Raw genomic sequence first — 24,119 nt, forward strand, 5'->3', positions numbered from 1 at the left:
GCGCACGTCAGCAAGTGTGCTGGGTTTGCAGAGGGTGCGTGCTCAGCCTACCCAGATGCGTGTGCGCGCGCGGATGCGTGGGGTACGCGTGCGCGGCGCGGACAACGCGAGACAGTGAATGTGAAAGCACTCCAAGCATTGTTGAATAGCTGCAAGCGCTTTTGGTCAAATATGAGATTTGTTGTTTTGTTCCATCAAACTGAATTGTGATTGTGTTGGAGGGGGACATGCTGGAGGTTTGTAATTATTACGGGGGGGAGTGGGTGCGAGCATGAGCCAGTCTCACGTTGCATAATTAGTGCAGCTGGGAATGCTAAATGATGTGCTTCAGTTTATCAATAAGAACATATTATGTTGTCTTCAAATATATAGTGAAACGTTGAGCAAATGGTATTGATCTGTTTATTAATTCACCATCAATGTAGTCTATACTCATAATTTACTTTAGCAATTGTTTCAAAAATGCCGGTGGAACTGTGTATTTGAATATGAAATGTCAGACCACCTACTGGGAACAGTGCAGGAAAACTTTTTAAAGTCAGAGTTACTCACAAAGTCAGGGCAAATAGAAAGACTATAAAAATTAGGGATGGGCGAGTACCGATACCAGGTATCGGTATCGGGCTGATACCAGACATATTTCTAAGTATCAGTCCCGCTCTTGTGGCTATTTTTCGGTTAGGAACTGTTGAAGAAAAGCATATTTTTCTTCCGCGTGTTCGTTTTCTTTCGGGTAGCGAGAATGTTGGTTATCCGAATGCAGGCTGGAGATCGATGAACAGTAGCTTTGAAGCTTTTATTTCTACAGAATATTCCGGGCACAAGTGAGTTCCCAGACAATAGCGGCAGCCTCTCACTAGTGCGAAGATTTCAGTGGACTTACAACATTCTTATACTATCTTAAGGGCGGTACCACAAAACCCCGAAGCCCCCAGAGTTCACCAGACATGAGATAAGACTTTTACAGACATCATTCAATACACATTGACTTCAACCACAGATAAAAGTTCTACTGAGGAAATAAGTAAATTAAAACAGTTATGACCAAATCTGGGCAGAAGACCCTCTTCAGAATTAACGGCTTAAATGGTTATTTTGCATTTATTGACCGCCACAGGTACCTCGAGTACGAAAAATCTGAGGGTTTTTTCCTGCCTAGAGTACTCGTTTATTTAAGGCTTTAGCGTAGCGGAAGCGCGGGCTACTTTTAATTTAGACACTTACATCACCGACGCAAGGGAAGGAAGAAGAAGCGGATGTTACTTATTTGATTCAAGCAATAGGAACGAAGGAATTGAAGACAAATCGAAGGGGCGCATGGAATACGGAAATGGCGGTGACGACGAACAAGGTTTCCGTAGGTAAACTTGCGGAAGGATCATTACCGGCGAGCAGGTAGTCCACTCCCGCCGTTGCGGTCCACTCCCGCCCCACGTCCACTCAACCTGGTACAGGCCGGGCCGCGGGTGGCGTGGGGTAAGTTGCCGCATTTGCGCCCAAGGCTCCATGAATGGAGCAAACTATACGATACATGAATATGTGTATATGTCAATAAATGTAGAAGTGCGTATGCACAGCCTCCAATGGTTGATAAATGTTGATTAAAATTTTTTTTTTTAAGTACTTTAACTACTCTTTATCCAAGCATTAATATATTTTTTCTGAGTACTTCAGTACTCGATATAATTTTCAGTCGGGTATTGAAATAAAATAAAAAATAAAATTAAAATACTCTATAGTTGCACCCCTACTGTATTCCTTAAAAGGAAGTTGTACAACCACATATTTTGATTGGGAATTTTTTTTTTCCTGGCCACTGGAATATTTGTTTCATTTTATGTATCTATTTTTTGAAATTCATTTCATTGTGTGCTCTATGCAAAATGACTTTTATGAGCAAATTAAAAGAATATAATTGCCACTGTCAAGCAATTTTAAGGAAATTTGCTACAATTGGGATTTTTAGGTCTTTAAAAAAAATATGTCCGTTTTTTTGTGGACATTTTATGTATCAAATGTATTAATGGTATTGGCACTTGGTATCAGTATAAAAAAAGTGCTTTTGAACATCCCTAATAAAAATGCTGTTGTCGCTTCTTACAGTGATTTTGATGACTAAAAAGATTAAGAAAAAGTGAGCTGGAAACTAACCCAACGTGTTTTTGGACGTTGTTGATTTTATGTGTTTTGAAATTATTCAAGTATTTTGTTTACCTTTTCGTTTTTTTTATTTTTTATTAATTACTTTTTGAGCACCCCTGCTTCGCCGCCTTGCTTCAACTGTTTCCCTGCATTTGGGCCCACACCAACACCAGACCTGACAGTGGGCTTGCTGACCACTTCTTGATCACCCTTCAATAACTTGTCATGCAAAATATGTCTTGTAAAAATTGGACACACCACAGAGATTGTTGCCAAATTTGAACAATTAAAAAAAAAAAAGAGCCTGATGAAATGAGCCATCAAAATCAAGCTATTTTTTCCACAATCAAACGTGGTGGGCGTGTCCGTTAAACGCGCTGAAAGCACGCTGCAGACAACAGTGAATACACGCGCAACAAACTTGATGCTAGCTTACACAATATGAAATCACTTTAGGAGGCTCACCTTCAAACTGAATGGTGCACTGCTATCGACATAGACAGACAGGACACTGTCCGGCGTGGCAGAATGAAAGGCAACATCCCGGTGGGAATCTCGGTGGACTTAGTGAGCAGCTCAACTTCTTCCTTTATTTATTTGAGGAGGACAACTCATGCCTGCAGCCCACATCTGTCACTGAGTCCCGTTAGAGTCATGGAGAAGTGATGGGGAAAAAAGAAATGTTGAAAAACAGGTGAATGCGATATTGTCGCAATGCAGGACTTCTTACTTCATTATTGCTCTCCCGTGCTTCCAGGTTATTTAAGAAATAATTTAGACAACCAGTGCTGAAAGGTAATTAGTGGGTAGATGTTGACATATATTCTTTTCACTTAAGCAAAAAAAAATTCATCTTCAAGCCTGGCTGATTTATTTATTTATTTTTATTTGATTTTCTTGCAAAAGCTAGTAATAATCAATTTAGCAAGAAACAAGAAGTATAGACAAACGTAATTTGTAAATGTGAGCCACATAAACTGAGTTTGACACTAGTTGTTTTTGTGCTTAGGGGTGTTATTGTAGTTGGTAAAGACCTTATATGTCAAAGATGTTGCAAACAAAAAACAAAAAAAAGGAATGTGCTTTGAGGGGACATCAAACATTAAGTAGACAGACACTAGCCTGCTAGCTCACCTGCAATTTTGCTTTGCCACCCCCAAAAAAACAACAACAACATAGCAACCACTTAAGTCTCTTTATTGTCTAGGTGTTGAAAAAAAGACTGAAATAGGATTAGCATCGCTAAATATGTTCAAGGTTTCATTGAAGTGCTACGTACTCAGTTCATAAAAAATTAGATCCTTTCAAACATAAACGAATAGGCCTATAATGCATTTAACAGGATTTTTATAGGAAATAATGTCAAATATATAATCCAAATTTCTTATGTAATTTTTAATTTAAAAAATTTAGCAATCAAACAAGAAAAACTCAACATTATAAAACAGACTATCATTGCTTCTGGATGGTCTTCCCACAACTCCATGGCATAGGAGAAGAAACCTTTTTGAAAGCGCACCACAGTAGCAGAGACTGAGACATCTTTAGCTGAAGGAGTGAGCTCATCATCCCCTGCTGTCTGTTGATGTTGGCCTGTTCAACATGTTAGACTGCCAGGACACCACAAGCGTTTGGCCAAGACCTTCAGAGAGCAGAAGTTTATGTCATTCTTAAAGTTGTTGATTGAATCTGGGTCCATGCAGAAAATTATGACACAAGCTATAGCAAAATAGTACTTTTTTTTTTTCTTTACAATTATTTAAGGCTAATGGTGTTAGCATTAGCATCAAGCTAGCAGACAAAAGGCTAAGTTTTACACAATTCATAATTCTTTTTTATGCTTCTCTTGAGCTGGTATTGGAGGTGAAAGTCTTGCTAAAGGGCACCTCAACAGCAGTCATGAACGGGTTAGCATCTCGCCAAAAAGCTAGTGTGTATTTTTAATTTTCCTCAGTTGGACTTGAACTCTAACCTCAGCTTTCCCATACAGCTGAATGAATATGATGTAAGTCCTGTCAATAAACATTGTCTTTGGTCAGGCATTTCAATTCCCATTCCCTCTCAAAAATTCAGCCGCAATACTATGTTTGAGCTGAAATTGGAACGCAACAAACAAGAGAAAACTAGCCAATAAAGTGATTTGATGTATGCGGTAATGCTACCTGACCATGTATTTCTCTAACACAAAAATGCCCCCAATGCCCATAGCCAGATTATATCTACACTCAATCAAAAATAATAACTGTGGCCTTGGTGCTTTCATACCAAGCAGAGGTGAAACCATATTTTCCATAATTTTTTCTTTTATCTGTGTTAAAAATGGCCAGTTCTTTTAAAACCGCTTCTATGGTAACCCCTGTTATTATGCTTATAGTTTCTCTACTGTTAAGCAAGCCTCTAACTGCAACCTCTATATCCTCTGAAGAGACTAATTTGTCCAGTCATATGTTTTCACAGGCCACCAGTGGTATCACTTGGGAACTTGTCATGCTGGATTTGTAAAATTACATCTCACTCTATTCTCACATTGTCTTCTCATAACGTCTTCCCAGAAGCGAAACTTTTTTTTCCCACCTCCATTGGCTTGCTGTTAAAAATCTGCGATGAACTGTTGGAAAAAATATTTGTACAAAATATTATACAAATTATATACCGGTACTCTAAGGCAAAGGAATAAGCAGCGGATCCTACTAGCACACCTTTAAATGTACCTTCTTGCTTCATAATTGCGCCCTGCGATTGACTGACAACCAATCCAGGGTGACGTCTCCTTTTGAGACTTTAGCACACACAAAAGAGGCCAAATGAATGCCGCAAGTCAGCGCTTTTAAAGTAAAATACCAATATAACAACCAATCGTAATACACTTGAATGTATTAAAATAAAACAATGTGCTGTGTCGTTCACCTTTTGAATAGAACATTTTAGAAGTGTTATATGAGATCAAAAAGATTCCAGTACAACCTGAGCTGAAAAGATCCGCAGCAGTATGTACCTAATAAGTTGTTTGTTATAGCTGCGGGCGAAAAGATGACAGTACCACAATCATCTTTCTGGGTCAGCGCTCCTTTGGATGTCAGTTCTGTTCAGTTTGTCTGAGGCAGTCACTTACTAACATCAGCTTGTTCCGTTTTTGGATGGATCTCACCTAATGAACCAACTGTGGTCCGTTTTTTTTTTTTTTTTAAAGAGCCTCAGCGCAAAGCTCTTTAGTAGCATTCAGCTACAACCACACTTTGTGGGGCTGTGAACATTTTTAACTAGAATTTCCAGATAATATTTAGCGTAGCGTGATTATGGAGATTTGAAATTGTACACGTAAGGCCTGATTTACCACATTAATATCGCATATACAGAACAAATTGATGGATAACTATTTTTGAAATCAGAAGCCACTAAATTATCAAATCAGTTCTGGCATAAGCAGACATCGAAACGACAGGAAGTAAAAGCATGCAGCAGCACCTCCGTGTTAGCCAGAAACGGGCGGACCCTGGCTATATTCTAAAGATGGTAAAAACAATCTTAATTACATTTTTAATATGAGGAATAAAATTAAGTTCAGAGTCAAAAATGATGTTTAATTTCTTCACATATTGTGACGGTTTAAACTCTCAGCAATTTAGTTAAAGTGTCTCAGACCTTCTGGGCCGATAACTAAAACCTCTGTTTTGTCCTGGTTGAGCTGTAGTAATATGACTTAATATCTAAAATACAGTTTAAAAGGGTGTGAATCATTAGCGTAACTGTGGAAGCTGAAGATTAAAAAGTAGTGGGCTTAAAATGTAACCTTGAGGAACACCAAATTAATTCCATAATTTCTCAAAGTGTTGTTACAAGTGAAGACAATTTAAAAGAAACATGAGGTCCACATGTGTGATTTGCCTTTGTGGGCCACATAAAATGAGGTTGAGGGCTGTAATCAGCAAAATCAGATTTTTGCACTTAATGCCGTTAAGTCCCATTTGTTGCGAGTAATACAGTTAAGCTTTAATACAGCTTTTTTTTTATTATTATTATTATTTGAAATTTAACAGTGTTTTAAGCAGTGATGTGACTATATAGTTGGGCACAGGAAGATTTCTTTATTTATTGACTGCGTTCAAAATGCTGAAGAAATAAGGCACAACTTTGATCTGTACATTAGCATTTACATGCCAAACAATCTCAGAGAGACCAGTGAGTTTTTTACCCCCAATTTGATTAAGAATTTTTTTTTTGATATTTTTAGGAACTGTACACAATATGCCATTTTACGATACATTGCAATAAAACAATTGTTGCTATAGCTGTTGAGTTTTGGTTCACATTCGATGGCATCGCATTTCTTTTAGATAAAGGATGAAATGCTTTATTACTTTCAGGAAGTCCAACTTTTAAACTTGGTGCCCATGATTTATGTTATTGTGCTTTCTGTCTGAGCTCGACTGAAGTTTCTATTTGTCAGCGTGTGTGTTGACAGTGAATTCATCACAATGAATACTCACCATACGGAATTTGTATGATTGTGCACATTTGAACACAGCAATATTCATCAGGTTTGTTTTGCTTTTGGACAAATTCAATCAATTAATCAATCAAAAAAGTGAATCTGTTTAAGGCTTATACTCGGCTGTTTACTATGCGAGGGTTTATAAGGCTGATACATTTATTACAACCTCATGGCGTTACATGTAAAAATATTGTTGATTTAAAGCGACTAAATCTGATGCAAAGTGGTGCACTGCAGTGCTCACATGAGATACCCAACTACCATTTTCTGGAACTGAAAAGTATCCCTCATATTTTATTTACTCCTTTCTTTCTAGCAGTTTAAGTGCTCGTGTTTTTTGTTTGACTTTGAAGATCACTAACCACATAATTTGGAGTGTTTAGCATTGCTAATTAGGGAAAAGCGGTTAGGAAATTGTAATGGGAAACATTTTTACTAACAGGCGGAAACAATTATGCTACTAAAGAATGTTTGATTTAGCATACTTACACTTTTCTCAACCTTTTTTTTTTTCATTATTGTTCATCCGGTAATTTTACCGATTTGACGTCATCATCATTGCTCTCTCTTTTTTTTAATCTTTTTTTTTATATATAGATTTTTTTTATTTTTTTTATTTTGTATGTGTATGTGCATGTGCGTGTGAGTGTGTATTCATTAGTTCACCTAAAACCTATTAAAAAATCCCATACCGTTCACCTAAACCAAACACTTCAGAACCCAGCGAGAGCCGTGAGGCTGTCAGGAGACCCGAGGAAGGACCAAAGAAAAGAAAGGAAAGTGACATCCAGCTGGTGCTGGATTTCTCAAACTTTTTGAACGGCACATTCAAGAGTGTAAAATATGAAAAAGGATAAATGCTGGGCCTACCCAAAAATGAGGAATACTTTCACAGAGCGGTGAACATACATTAGTAAAGTTTCTAAAAACATATAATTCCTCTCAAGAAAATGACTGCATTATTGAAGCGGTGTGTGGCTGTGATGACGACGATGACGATGGTAAGGATCGGCGTGTGGTTTTGTTGTTGGCTTGTCTACAAGTTAAAAACTTTCTGTCGTATCTAGGACAACACGGCATTGTGCTGTGAATAGCAAATGGTAAATGTATCAACTTGGCAGCCATCTTTCTTTATCACATCAGTTGTGCTGTTACATTCCATTACTGTCTGACAATTATCCTGGGATGCAAGACACATGCCAGATGTCAGAGTTACCACGGCTTAAAAAGATATCGCAAAGTTGTTCACTGTAGCATACCATTTGAGAAAAGCAAAAATTGTATCAGTATATTTCTGGCTCAAGAAGAAAAACGTGTGAAGCACTTCCTACGCTTATCTAAGAGAAACTTCCTATTCAGGAAATCAGGGGTTTAAACAGTAGTTGATTCACTGCAGAGAACAGACTGCGGTAAACAAACACAAAAGGTTACCTACGCACTTAATGGAAGCTATTATAAATTATATATCTACTATACAGTGGGATTTCTAAACACAATTTCCAAGCTGTTGATTTATTTTCAGAGTTGGGCATTTTACAAAATTTTGCCTCTCCGTCATTGGGCACCCGTATATCATCGATTTTTTTAAGCTTCTCGTCATTTGTCATTCGTCAGAAAAACGGGCTTACGCCAGTGATGGAATGCCCACCTCTGGTTTTGTTTCCCGTAGGAAATACTGTAAATGACTTCCTTCCTTCCAGGCTCAAGCTGTTGCCACGTTAAAATCTTTCTTAATTGTACATGAAAAGACCATATATTCATAATTGCAGGGGTGGGCTGTGTAAAAATCTGCAATTTAGCACCGCGCCACAAGGTGGCGCCTCCTTGTTTTTGTTATGCCTATGCAGCACTTTTTCGTTTATTAGTGTATTTGTATCGTGACGCATGGTAGCACAAAGAAGCTTACTTTTTCCTATTAATAAAGTAAACCTGTGGACTTCCAATCCCTTTGTTAGCTCTCCAATTTTCTTTGCTATCCAGCAGCGGCGTCCATGGCTGATCAGCTGTACAATAATCGTGTTTTGCTAGTTGAAACATAGTGTATTTATTTTTACTTTTTTTACTTTTGCTGTGATAAACCAATCAGAGGATGTTCAAATGCCGACATCATCGAGGGTCAGCGCCAATTTAAAATCTTGGTTCTCTACTTTACTCCCACAAACCGAAAATAAAATAAATGTCTGTCGACAGTCCAGTTAGCTGAGCTATCAGATTTGTGCTGAAATGTCACAGATGATAATGGTTTGAATTTGAACACCAGGTTTTGCATGGATTTTGAGTCGATTTCCAATAATGACTTAGTTAGTTAGTTAGTTAGTTAGTATTTTTGTTTTATGGAATATGCTAATGCTCTAATCTTTGAGCCAAAAATTAGCAATCAGCAATTTAACAAAAAAGTGAACTACAGACTTAAATAATAAACATTAACCAACATTTAGCGTGTTTTGCATGAATGTGTATTTTTGTATTCATTCAGGTGTGTGTTAAAGAGAATCAATGACTTTCTTTGTACAAACCAAAAAAAGTTGAACATCTAGCTTAGTGTATTTTATTTGTCTCAGTTTTTCAATTTGTACAATTTTGCGCAGGTTAATCTTAATAGAATCTTCAGCGTGCGTGTGTGTGTGCGTGACAGAGAGCGAGTATGGTCTGCGTGTGTTTGAACGCGTTAAGACAAAGAGCATCTCGGGGGGGGATAGATGAGAGAGGACGCTTTTTCTCATCCTTCCAACAGGCTTCGGATAGATGACTTTGAATTTGCTCTTGTATACCAAACAGTTTGAGTTTAGTTTAACCATCAGTTCATTTCATGGTCATGAACTGGTCATGGGAAGTGGGAAGAATTTTGGAGTTGGAATTGTGCAATCTTTGTATTTAAAAGGGTCACCTTTTCTCCCATATCTCTATATTTTATATCCTCTTATTGGGACCTACATTTCGGTGCCTGAATTTTAAAATAACCCTGATTTAATGTTCTCAGTCTGCATGTATTCTTAAATTGTGCAGAGCCCCTTTCGTTCTTTAACTTGTGCTCCGCTGCTTCGGGTGTTTCGAATTTACATAGACATTCACTCACACCACATGCTAATTGCACAGCCGGGTCTATAATATTGTTAATTTTTCACTGCGCGGCACTTCAAGCTTGGCTCTACTCACTCTTGATGCATTTTCACTGTCAAAAACAGCGACTACGAGATATTGTTTGCCGAACCTTGTCAGCAGGGTTTCCAATTGTACCAAGTTAATAACGTACCCATATGGGTGATTTCATAAATTTATTATTATTGCATCATTGGTACATACAAAGAACATGAACCTATAATTGACAAAAGTTAATACGTATGATAACGTTAACTTAGTCTGTTGTGTGCATTACCCCTGGATTTTGTAGTATTGTACTCCACAGTCTCCACTTTGCTGCAATGGTCCCATTTTCTTTCAACCTCAGTCTCCTCTTGGATAAATGTTGGGTCTCCATGCCAGGGCCGGTAGCCTCATTCCTAAAAGTAAACACGAACATTGTTTTGAATGATGTGCTGAATGCAACACAAACAAAAGGGAAGTGGGTCAGAAGACAATAGGAAATGCTACATTTTTTACGACTGCTCCACATTCTATGATCCAAAATTATAGGGCAGCCTTGCATCATGTTCCGTTTTGTCTGCCTCGGTAGGTGTTCGACTCACGACACAAAGGGATAAACTACAAATGCGGTCGCTAGGTTGCACTCAAAAGTACAGTACTGCACAAGGTCTGTTTTCTGTGAGAAGCAACAATGGCATGAGTAACAACAACAAAAGCTAATTGTCTGCTCTGTAGTTGGTCTTTAACATACCAGATGTCAGTTTTACATGAATATTATAAAAGAGATCTTTTCACTCATTTGAGATCTACACACATAGGAAACATACTACTTGGAAACGTTGGGGAGCCACCAAAGTCTAACACTTGACACTGGCTAACGTATGCATCAATGAGTCCCACAATGTGTGAGATTTTTCACTTGTTTAAACAAATGTGAATTTAGAGTATGACTATGTTTACATACAGTCAATAACATAACAAAACCCCAATATTGGGGATCTGAAGGGCCATGTAAATATGCAAAAACACGAATATGCTCTTTGTCGGGTTTTCAAAAACCTGAATAAGACCGCTGGGTTACCACTTTTCTAACCCGAATAGCTGGTCATATAAAGACCGTGATTGGTCACAATAGCATGTCGATGGGAGTAATTGTGTACTCACACATGTGAACGAGTTTTTTTATTTTTATTTTATTTTTCAAATTATTCAGAAACCGGAATTTAGATCTTAACCTGAATATTTGATGGCATGTAAATGTGTAAAGATTCAAAGATTATTTCTCGGCATGAATGATGACACGACAACTAAAAACAAGTTTATACAAGGACAAATTCATCAAATCAAAGCTGTCCTGCCGGGCTGCTGTGGATTGATGGTCCACAATCAAACTCTTCACAGATGGTTCGTATCAACAGATTCTGGCTTTATAAGCAGGGATCAAGGACTGAGTGATGTGGTTAAACAAGAATACTCAACAGACCCCGCACCCCTTTGGGACCTTTTCTTTCTTTGACCACTGCGTCTGTCTGTAGTATGCATATTGACATTGGCATGTAGGCAAGTATGAATCCTTTTTTGAGACCCCCTTATGGACAGACATTTGAGGTGGCTCTTTGATGAATTGTCTGACCTCTTTGTAAATAGGATCAATTGTGCAAGTAACTTCAAGTAAATGTTTCATGCATTCTTTGTCAAAATGAAAAAAAGGACCTGTGGTACTGTATACCCCTTATTCACGCATTTGGGATGTCTGAATGTATATTGATGATAGCCTATCCTGCATTGAAAATATAGATCTACTGCTCCTAACCCTGGAGAACCCACAGGGTCAAATTTGGCAATATTTGATTATTTTCTTAAATTCTAAATAGTTTAATGACAGTTTTTGTTATTCAGATTTTTCGAAACGATACCCCTAAATCCCAAAAGGGTCAAATTACGCCCTAATCCTAAATTAGGGAATGAAGGGTTAAAATTGAAAAAAATATATATTTTGGTGTTCAGTGAACTTATAGCAGGCATTTAATGTATAATTCATAATTTTCCCAAGAAGAAAAGAGTTATTGGGTTCTCCAGGGCTAAGGAAGCTGATATGCCAAAGGACATTGTGTGTTTGTAGTAGAGTTGGTGAGTACTTGTAAGAATCCACCCGCTCTATGTGTCTTTTTTTTTAATTTTTTTTTTTTTTTTTTAATGCATGGCATTGTGTGGACTGTGCTGCATGTAGGTGAGACTGCGATAATGTAAAAAAAATAAAATAAATAAAATATATATATATATATGTCATTATAGCTTTAAGACACTCAACGTTGCTTTATATAGTGGAAGCTAACAATAATTAACAATTGTTCAGACAAAGTGCAAAAATTTCAGAGAAATGTTATCGGTTCGCGTGCCTGCACATACAACAAAAGCTGATTAGCAAAACAGATGTTGGAGCACTTACACAAAAACCACAAGACTAGCGATCGTGTGATGTAATTTGTTTACAGTTGCAGAAAGCATTGTGCACAAAGCCTGGGAAAAAATAGGTTATATGTCATCTGCTGCAAGTCTTAAGTCAAAGATATTAAGATCCAATCCAATGTAACAACCTGTTCTGGTAAATTTCCATTAGTCACATAAAACCGTAATTAATTGAACTCCATCATTCATGCCAATTAATCATTTCCATCACATGTTTAGAATGAATTTGGATGAAAGCTACCCTTCGGAAGACAAGGAAAGGTCAATTTAACGTTGTTTATAGAACAAGGTAACCCTAAATGGGATTAACGGAATAGAAAATTCATGAGTGGTTCTTTACATTTAATTAATGGTAACAATACAAACAATTTGAAATGTCTCTGGGATTATAACCAGATGGTTTGTCTCGCATAATTGTTTTGCATAAATCCATGTGGGAAATAGATTGCTCCCATTTCATAAATCAGCTTGGAAAGGATATGACAAACTTCTGCTCGTTTGATTCATTGTTTTTAAATCTCTTTGAAGCACAATTTATCCAGATTTTGACCCATGGAAATCCTTTATCAGCCTTGGGTTACAAAACGTTGATGCTGACGTGACATAGTAATTAATTAGTAATTGTGTACTTTGTCTCCAAATGAAAAGTGCAATATCTATAAATAAAAATTTTTTTTAATTATGCTGTGCACCAATACGTGGTAATTTGGACATACGAGTGGGTGTGGCAAATTAAAAATTAAATCATAATTGGCTAACTCCAGCCAAATGGTGTGACGGCAGTGGAAACTGGCATTGTGTTTACGCTAGTTTACGCATCCTAAAATAGGATGTGCATGAAGTCCATATACACATTAACTCATTCACTGCCATTGACGGCTATAGACGTCATAAATTCATTGTAACTATTTCTATTAGTCTAACATTTTTTTTCCACTTTTGTTAACAAGAGCATGAAAACCTACATTAAACAAGAGTATGAAAACCTAGACTTTTATATTGTATTAGAACAGATATAAAATTTGTGATTAATCATGAGTTAACTAGTGAAGTCATGCGATTAATTACGACAAAAATTTGTAATCGCCTAACGCCCCTAATTTTTAATAATCTTTTCTTAAATAAATAAAAATATTAAATTAAATTTAAAAAATAAAATTATATATATATTTATTTTATTTTTTTAAAGAAAAGATTATTAATAATTAGGGGCGTCAGGCGCTTAATTTTTTAAATCGTAATTAATTGCATGACTTCACTAGTTAACTCACGATTAATAACAAATTCTGTTCTAAATGTACAAAAAAAAAAAATTCTAGGTTTTCATACTCTCGTTTCCAAAAGTGGGAAAAAAAGTTAAACCAATAGAAATAGCCAAAATGAATTTATGACGTCTATTGCCGTCAATGGCAGTGAATGAGTTAAATCGTACTTTCCTGGGCACCTCCTGCAAATCTTCTCTGGTGATTTGACGTAAAGCAAACACAAATGTGTGCGTTGATCTTGGGGCTTTTCCCCCCATTTTTTTTTTCTAGTAGTGGTACACACTACACAACAGTCAATGTGTCTCATAGTATACCCCCTGACAAAGTGATCATTCATATAAAATGACATTGTTGTGATAGTGGTGACGCTTGACATGATAATGCAGAAACTACTGTTTTTAGAAGTTTCTGGTTGGCCTGCTGCTCATTTTTGCTCCGCCTCAGTGAACGCAGGTGTGCCACATGCTTTCAGAGCTGTTGCTTGCGTGACAGCGTTTCACTAGCAGGACACAATGATAATTCGACTGGGGGGGGGGATAGGACAATGCTCATTTTGGATACAAATGTCTTTAACTCACTTGTAGACAAGATATTTCATCAGACCAGCAGACTGGCAGAATCATTGATTAAAGCTTTCAGTTTAAAAACAGCATGTATGGAAAGAAATTACATTGCAGCCGTTTCACATTCATTGTTTTGTGCTGTTTTAGGACAAACATTTGAAAGAAGAAAAAGGATTTGGAAAAGAAGTTGTCATCGACAAGCAGTTGCCAGTCTGAAAAAAATCTGGACTAACATTTATTATTATCAGTTACATAGTATATATATATATATATATATATATTTTTTTTTTTTTTATGTTTTTTTTTTTAAGTCAAATCAGAAGTCCTTGAAAATTGTGGCAAGCAAATATTTTAATCTGAAAATATCCACCAATTTATGGTATGAATGGATTTTGTTAAAATAAATGCTTGACCTGTTATAGTGAAAATGGCAATTTCATTACAGATTTTCTGACAAAATGAGGAAAAACACATCTATTTCTCAATAATCATGAATCAGGCACACTTTACCTGCTTTAATGGGCCACATAAAATGTTGTGACGGGCCAGAAGATTAGGGAGCCTGAGGCTTGAATTTGACATTAAACCAGTGCCCTTGAGCTTTTGAGCCACATTATGAATTATGAAGCTATGAATGTAGTTGATGTTCCCATTCTTGCCTGTGGATCAGGGTGACAATGTTTCTGCTATGTGTTTAAAAAAAAAAATTTAAACTGTAGTTGCAGATCACATTTTCTCGTCATTCATGCACGTAGCAGGCTTGGCTTTTGTGATGACTGGCAAGCGGCCGAAGGATGAATTACAATGCGAATAAAGAGCAATCAAGTTGAGTAGGATTTAACCAAAAGAGCACACGGATGAGAAGCACAGCAATGAACTGCCAAAGAAGAAAAACAATGACGAAAAGGTTGTTTCAAAAAAACAAAAAACACAGGTAGCAAATCATAACAAAAAGATGCCACAGTGGAAGAAGGTTCCGATATAAACACAAAAAACAGAATCTACTGTACCAAGACAAAGAAGACTTTGCCCACCAATGAAGCAGAAGAGACTTTGGGGACAAGGAAGATGACATCACAAGGAGAAAGAAACATTATTATACAGTAGTATAATTACTAATGACTAATTATTAATGCCTTTAATTCCCACAATGTAAGTAGTTGTATGTCTGAAATAGTATAATGGCTTTTCCCCTCTTTAATTCTCATTATGCAAGTAGTCGCTTTAAAGCATACTGAGCATTATAAAACTGTCACTTACTCATAATGCACTTAACTTAGTAGGGCGCACTGTTTCTTCCCATCGATATTAATTTGGGGAAAGTTCAAGAGCGAGAACAACGTAGTTTTGAATAAACTTCCAAACCTCATTTTAATTAGCTGGACATTTGGGTTCATGTTGGATGAAATACTGCATGGCACCTCGAGAAGTTGATCGTTTGTTCCTGTCGGCATTATGCAAATTTTTTTTTTTTTTCAACTAGAAATGCAATTAAGACAAAGTCAGTCAATGGAGCTGCGCTGTTCTTGAACCAAAAATGACTCATGTCTCTGGCTGGTTCTCTAGGGAGAAAGTATGTGATCTCAGCTGTGACTGATTTGATAACTCTATTATATACTCTAGCACACATACTCCATCCTTGAGAAAGATGTATAAAGTCTTTTCTCTGCACAATAGAAGCTTCTGGAATCACTTTTAGTCATGGAAATCTCAATACACCACAACACACTACACGTATTACATTCATTAAAATGTCTTTGTTGAATAGGGGGGGGAGGAATGTAAATTAATCAAACACCCATTCATCCAATAGCCTTCATATCACATACACGTTTACCGTCCATACTTAGTAAATGCATTTGGATTAGGAGCTGGGGAAAATACAACAACCCACAAAATATTTTTGCAAGCCCCTGTGGTAATGAATAAATGGTCCACTGCACATGAAGTACTATTTGTGGGGGATGGGGATGGAGCCCTGCCGTGAATAGCAAAAATCCCGTTTAGCTGTGCAGCACGGTAATTAGCACACTTATTAAATTGCATGGTATTATTTCAATGTTGCACACTCCTCACACTTTAATGTGGTTTAGAGGCAGACTTCTGCCATAAGTGTACTTTTATCACCCAATGACGTAATTCCGGTGTTTCACAATGTCACTCTAGTTAGCTTAGCATTTAGCATGGCTTCTTCATCTTTCCCCGTTATTGTGAGAAGGATACTTGTCACAAGTGCAGCTTATCCGCCTCCATGGAGACGCTGAGTACTGAATTCACTCTTTGACTGCCAAAAACGTTTAATAACGTTTGGTAAAATCCAAATGAGGGCTGCCAAAAACGTTAAAAGACGTTAACTATGTTTTTTTTTGGGGGGGGGGGGGTGGAGTAAAGCCTTGGCTAGCTGTGCTGAAAGTATCAAGCAGATCGAGTTAGTATAATGACTATTTTTGGGCACTAGATGGCAGCGATGACTCTCTTTGGACAAGATCGGGTAGGCGTCAGTAGAAGACGTGAGGCGGAGCTAGAGTGTTGAGGGGAGAATGGCTGAGGAAGCGAAAATGGCGACCGGTTGCAAGCAGCTCACGCTTCAGCATTTTTTTCAAAGACGAAAAGCATCGACCAATTGTTGATTACTGAAAAACGGAATAAGGTAGAAACAAACTCTTTTTTTTTCTGATGAAAGATGAGAGTTCAATCTTTCATTTGGTAGTATGTGTGTTTCCATAGTCCAAACACAACATTTTCTGTGGACCTTGAAAGATCAGTCAAAATGCTTAAATCAGCTGGCACCCACAGCATCCCTTTTCTGAAAACGCTTGGCAGTCAAAGAGTTAAGAGCGACTCTGCAAGATATTTAGCCGCACTAGCTAGTCACCTGATACTCCTTTCTAACCAATACTAATAATGCGGCATAAAATACCACTGAGCTTGCCTCTACTTCCAACTACCCCAGCGTGAGTTCCTTGCGTAAGGTTTAAAGCTTTTGGGGCTCTCTTCTATCTTATATCCAGATAGAAATAACTGAAAATACAAGCTAAAATGTTCATCTTGACTTGTGCCATTGTCGTTATTTCATGGATCAAGGCTACAGTAGGCTATAGCAAATATATATATATATATAGTGCAATGCAAAGGGTAGTGTATACAAAGGCATGATTTGAAAACAATCTGGTTTCTACACAATATGGTGCATCTCTACAATCCTACTGTGTGTACATGCCGCCATATCTTTGATTTTCCTGAATGAATAATGTCACAAAACTGATTAAATGGGTTTGGTATGTTACTACTTCCATGGGAATATCTGAACAATTCAAGCAGATAGCAGTATAAATAATTCCTTATATGCATAATAATGTGAAATGCAGCTGGAATGTTTGCCACATTTTCAGTTTGCTGGATGGTTGCTATCGATCATCTCTTGAATTGTTTGCATATGGACGTCTCCTCCGTGACTCATGCAGTCAGACTTGCTGAAGATTAAAAGTCAAATTAAGGAAAATGTAAATAAACGCACTGTTCTCCATTTATAGTTATTTTAGAAAAAGCAGATTATTTATTACATAATGTTCCATATCCATTTTCACACTTGATTCCAATAATAAACGTTTACTGTAGAAATGGAAAAAGATAGTGAAAAAAAGAAGACGACAAATACAGGCCGAAGAGTTTACATTCTGCTGAGGAACATTTTTGTTTTGTTTTTGCCTCACATACTATTTTTGTTTGACTTTTTTTTTTTTTTTAATCACATCTATGCATATGAAGAAGAAATTAAAAATGGTTTAATGTGCTGATGTTAGTCATCCTTCTGCACCCGTGAATATCCTTGTGAATACACAGCTGTCTGTTCCCTAGAGAAAGCCACCACTGTTTATCGGCATCTCAGAGGAGGAGGCAATTAGTGGAGGGCAAAGGTTAAATATTGACTCTTGCAAATAGCCAAGATGTAAACGGAGACAAATGTCCACTGCGATCTTAAAATATTTTGCTCTTTAGAGAGGAATTTAACATTTAATGTTTATGGTGGTGTTTAAGTAATTGTGTCAAACAACCAAGCTAAGTAAGGGCCAGACAGAAAATGTGTATTTATTAAGCAATGGATTTTTTTTTTTTTTTTCGACAAGCCTGACAGAGCATGAACTAAAATCAAAAGACAGCTTGTTGTTGTCAGCACCGTTGTCCATGTTGCTGCAGCAACTGTTAGGATGAACAAGAACAAAAATGTATTTTTTCCTTGAAACCATGAGGAAGTTGACTTGCTGGTGTGATTTGGATTAATTTTCTGCTGCAGAAACCCCCCACAGCTTGAGGTCATGAACTGATGGAAGAATATTTTCCATTTGGATTTTCTAGTAAACATCAGAATTCATGGTTCTATCAATTATGGAAATTCAAACAGGTTTTTTTATGACCACCTGTTTGGTTGTTGATGTTCATTTTCTGAAATGTTGTTACATTTATGCCAGACGTAACGAGTCACACATTCCGTGGCTTGGGGATTCAGATTTAGGTTTTTTTTTGTTTTGTTTTTTCAAAAGTAAGACAACGATTTTCAAGGTTACCCAAAAGAGTACTTTCCATTATTCCAACACACAGCGAGCGCACTTGAGCTTAACTCTTTTTCAGTACATATATTTAGACTAACTCCACCTTTTACATTTTGGAGGAGAAAGAATGTTGATTGAGCGTGTTTGGAGATGCATGCCTCCCACCCACTTCTTCCCAATTTTATTTTTACATTATTTCATGTTTTAACCCCATTTACCATGAATAATTATGGCACAGGAGAAAGTCACAAACAATTTGTCTGAGTTACTTCATCTTCAAATTCAATTAGTATAAACCAAAGCCTGTGAACTTGTTTCCACACTTGTGTCACTGCATTATGCATGACAATTACTGGTTTGTGTAAATGAAATGTGAAGGCATTATGTTGTACTTTCAAGGCTTGTTGGGGGGGGGAAACAAATAAATAAAAATAAAAATACAACTTCTCCAGAAGCAATGGGGACGTTTAAAATATAGAGTAATACGTTGTTCAAGGGTCACCGGTCCGGCCTTTTTCAAATGGAGAGATATTGTATGTACTTCTTGGGTGATTATTAATGTGAATGGCAACCAGTTTGATACAAACTTCTAAAATAACAAATCTGCTTAAAATAACTGATAATAATCTTATTAATGTTAATTTATTATATTCATTTATATGAAGGAACTGACAATGTTATTGTTTTCTCGCAATAAAATAAATCAACAATAATTGTGTAAAGGAATGAAGGCTTTACGGTAATCCTATTTTAGATTCCTCCCACTTTTTTTCACACGCTTCTCCTTCCTCATAATTCACCAGATCTGCATCATTCCAATGTCAACATATTCCAAAAATTCCCGCAATGGGAGCTTCCATTTTTATATTCGAAAAAATTCACGTTTTTTGCCATAATTCAACCATCTCCACCTACAGATTCCCCATTCATTACAACTGAGGGCGAATTTCCCCCAAGACTTATTTACCATTCATTTCCATTGGCGCATTCAAAACGACAGATTCAGATAGTTGTCATTCGAAATTTAAATCATTCTGTTTATTCAGTTAATCTAATGAATGATTTTTAACATGCCAACATTTTACACATGCGAAAAATACTCCCCCCCCCCCCCCCAAAAAAAATTACCCTATTCTTTTATTTGTTTATTTTTTAAATTGAGCCAACAACCTGGGGATAATCCTCTTTTCCATCCTCCTGCAGGGACAAATGTACAGTATTCTGCACCCCCAAGGCCTACAGTATACAGCTCTGCTGCATGCATGTTACTGCAGGAAACAGGCTAGAACTGCCCCTGGTGCTTTTAGTTACGCTCTAAGCTGAAGTTAATCGACGTTGTTGGCATGTGACTTTTAAAAGACTTATGAAGTGATGTCCTTGTTACCAATGAGTGGAACAAGAAATGTTGACAGCACGACTGAGGGGTGAAATGTGTGTGTGTGTGGGGGGGGGGGGGGGGGCTAATGCATCACTAATGCACCATATATTATGAATGTCCTTTTTAAAGTTATTTTATTTTAGAACAATCATTTTTGAACAAGAATCATCTGTCTAACCTATACCAGTTTATTGTTGACATGGTTAGCAACTAACTATGGGGTCACCTTTTTGTTTATTTCACATTTATTGTTTGGTTTATTCATAGAAGAGAATGAGTCTTTTTATAGTCATTGTTGAGTGATTATGTTTATGTTTTGAATTAATTAAGCAATTAAATAGACTCACTGCTGGCTGTTGCAGTATTTGTCAAATGCTCTAATCATTTCTTAAGAAAAGACACATATATATATATATATATATATATGTGTATATATGTATATATATATATTTTAAACGAATTGCCCACATCACATCATCTGCAAGGAGATTTGGAAGTTCATCTGCCGTTGTCATGCCCGGTGTACTCGGGTTGACTGGGTTCCAAGCACTCCTCCCTCTGCAAATGAGGGAGGCCGGGAAAACGCTGTGTTCCATCCCACAAAGGTGCACAACAGCACGAAAACCCATCGCACATAGTTTTTCCTTTTTTTTTTTTTTTTTCTGGAGAGCTCAGTATTGTTCATTTGGTAATTTTACCGATTTGACATGTCATCATCATTTCTCTCCCTTTTTTTTGGTAACAGTTTTTCCTATAAAAAATAGCAAAACAAAGAAAACTCCAGTCACAGTTAGAATGCACTTTGCACCAGATTTGAGCAGGCTTTTTTTTTAACAGACTATCCCTCTGGAGCCAATTTGAGGCTTGTAGGATTATTTGTTTAAAAATGTCACCGTTTAAAGGCAAGGTCATTCAAAAGTATATTCTGAAATCAAAATACCTTTGGACCTAGCTGTATTTACCTGTAAGGAATTCATATGCTTAAATGCCTTGGTTTTGTTGATAACGATCGACTTGACACACTGCCCACAATTCCAGCAGCCGCCAATGCTCATGACCATTATCATCCCTTTTCACTCCGGGCCAAAGTTTTCAGAAAATACGTTGTGAAAAGCCCGCTGCTCTCTTCTCTGTCTGACTAATGCCAAATCGTTCTTCTTCTTTTTTTTACGCTGAGAATTTTTTTGTACTTTACAATCAAGTGCCATATGTTTACATCTCAGCTCAGACCGTTTTGTGTGCTATGCTTGTTTGTTTTTTCTTGCATACCCCTGTTTCAATTCACAGATAGTTGTGTCTGGAGTGCCTGCCCATATATCAAGTGCGAAAAAAAACGTAATTTTTTTCAGTATCCGGCTATTTCTCAAAATGCAGTCTCATTGCGTATACCTGTGAACAGAACTGTGAATTGGAGTTTGATGGGGATTGTGAATGACAGTGAATAGTACTTCTATATTTGTCCTGATGGCCAGTCCAAGCTGTACCCTGCTTACCCTAGTATATACAAGTCAGTTGGGATAGGCGTTAGGTCATGATAAATTGGATGGCTTTTAATTGACCTATGAAGGCCACTGCAGTTTTTTATTGGGTTACCCTCACGCCAGATTGAAAACCAAAGTTGAAGGAGCCTAGTCATCCATTGCTCTCAGTTGTAGAATACACTTTTATTTGATTTGAGAACTGTCTCCTCTGTGGATGTTTTTAAATAGCTGTTAAAACACATCTGTTTAGGCAGTCACTGCAGTCGTCTTTTTTTTTTTTTTAAATTGTATTAAATGTATGATGTCAGTAATTTTGTATTATAACCATGTAAAGCAGTTTGTGATTCAAATCATATCTATGAAACGTGCCACATAGTGTCAATACAATTTTATGACTTCAGACCCTAAACAAGATAAACAGTAGGAAATAGATAAACATTTGTGCGTAGTGATTTTTTCACATTAAAGTGAACCATTTGGAAAGGCTTAAATTTGAAGTTGGTCACTGAGATGTAGTCATGAGCTAAAGTGATGAAGCAGTGACCATTTCACAAAATATTTCCAATTTAAAAATCAGAACGAAAAGTATGCTGCTGAATAGCTGCATTATTTGAAGATAAGAGAGCTGAGAATTGTGTGAATATAATATTATTTTCTTATTATGACAGTGCAGACTTTTCCCATCTGAGATGACAATGACTTGAGACAGAACATTGTTAGCAAGAAGAAGACGACTTTATTGATTGAAATCTGAATAGACAGACAGAGGCTCAGGTTAAAAATATACAACCTCACTGTGGCGGTCAGCAATTTCCCAGCGTACTCTGGAGCTGATGGGATCTGGTTCCAGAGCTTTCCTGATCTTCCTGAACTCCATTCTAACCTGATCTATAGAGATAGAAAGAGGGCAGACTGGAGTGGCAATTTTGAGCAGACGGTGTCATGGACAGTTTGATGACGGTTAGGTAAGCGAGCGGCAGAGTTGTTTGTCGGGAGCTGTGGTGAGAAGAGCTGCAGTTGAAGAGAGCCAACCCGTTTTGAGAAGTGTGAAGAAGTGGGGCAATGTTGATTGGGAGTTGGCAAGGGAGCATTGAAGAATGGTTTCGCCCAGTCCTGGTCTTCAAAGATCGCATGTCCATCGCTACTCTTGAGATGTGTTTAAGACTTATTCTCCACTCTATTTTGGTTCTGATCTAGGCTGAGCCAAACAATGCCTTGTTGCATGAATTGATAAAGCCTTCCCGGACAAGAGGCGAAACATCTTCAAGGACGAGAACTAAATAAACTGTATGATTGAGAACATTCACAAGCACACTTCTTTGTTGCTCCTCTGTACGAATCTACGTCAGTGTTATGCACGGCGAAATTAATAAAGCCTGTGTGCATCATGGCAGTCCATAAATGTCATACTCATCTGAACTGCACTGTAGGTCCTAGTCTGTAGTGTTAATATAGTCCAAATATTCATGTTCCTTTTCTGTGGTGGTTGTTTCTACAGCACTGGTATGTATGTTGACTGCAGAAGAAGACTGGTGTGATCAGAGCAACCAAGAGGGGGAAATGGAGTGAATGTGTAGTGTTAGAAGACTATCTTTGTCTTCCGCGTGTTCGTCGTTGTTCGGGTAGAGAGAATGTTGATTTTCTGAATACAGACTGGAGATCGGTGAACAGGTCCTGCGAAGGATTTATTTGACAGAATATTCTGGACACGAGCAAGTTTACAGACAAATGGCTGCAGTTCCTCTCGCAAGTGTGTAGTTACAGTGTAGTTATGTTGATTTTCTGAATACAGACTGGAGATCGGTGAACAGGTCCTTCGAAGGATTTATTTGACAGAATATTCTGGACACAAGCAAGTTTACAGACAAATGGCTGCAGTTCCTCTCGCAAGTGTGTAGTTACAGCGGACTCACAGCATTCTTATACTATCTTGAAAACCCCTCACAAAACAGCCCCCAGCCCTGAGTTCAATATACATGATGACAGCTGGAAGTAGATAAGACTTTTTACACTTTAACAGCATATCATCCAATACACATTGACTTCAACCCCAGACACTGGCCCATTGATGTGGAAACAGACGAGGTCCTTTAGACATAATGACATGAGCAGAAATTGCGATAGCACTTACAAAGACACATCCACAGATAAAAGTTGACTGAGGAAATAAAGTAAATAAAACAGTTATGACTAAATCTAGGCAGAAGACTCTCAACAGTAGCCCTTAATAAATTAGGTATAGCATTCTACAGTATTGTCGCATGTGTGGCAGATAACATACTGTGCGAAGTCGGGGACATTGGCAGAAAGGGAGGAATGATGATTGAAGTCCCCAGATATGAAGATAGGGATCTCTGGGTGCGTTGTCTGCAGGTAGAGGGAAGAATGTACACAGCCATGAAAATGACATATGAAAACTCCCAAGGTTATGTGGTATGCAGCTTGATTAATTCCGACAGCTGGTCTATCGGATTTGATCGAGAGCAGATATTTTACATGCATTATATGCTAGTGACATTCCATGTAGCTAGCTACATAGGCTGAAAACATGCTACAAACAATGACTTTTGAATTAGAATGTGGATAACAACCAGGTTAGCCTCGAGGAATATGTCCGGCCCCTAAAAAGAAATAGGGTGATTTTATTTTTATTTTTATACATTTGGTACCAGTGGGGACTTACATGACTTAATAC

General features: G+C 37.4%; 1 protein-coding gene across 2 annotated transcripts in view; it reads right to left on the minus strand.

The window, feature by feature from the left end:
* Positions 1–3,396: 3,396 nt before the first annotated feature.
* Positions 3,397–24,119, minus strand: part of igsf9a (immunoglobulin superfamily, member 9a) — an 81,747-nt gene continuing 61,024 nt past the window's right edge. The window contains exons 21-22 of one of the 2 annotated variants that reach the window (XR_013288118.1): positions 10,011–10,134; positions 3,397–3,784 (exon numbers count right to left, since the gene is read on the minus strand). The gene's annotated coding sequence lies outside the window, so the exon portion shown is untranslated. Of the gene's footprint in view, positions 3,785–10,004; positions 10,135–24,119 lie in introns of those variants that run through there. The other variant, XR_013288117.1, reaches the window with a different exon arrangement.

The sequence above is a fragment of the Vanacampus margaritifer genome, chromosome 14, assembly GCF_051991255.1.
Source record: "Vanacampus margaritifer isolate UIUO_Vmar chromosome 14, RoL_Vmar_1.0, whole genome shotgun sequence".
Lineage (NCBI taxonomy): Eukaryota > Metazoa > Chordata > Actinopteri > Syngnathiformes > Syngnathidae > Vanacampus > Vanacampus margaritifer.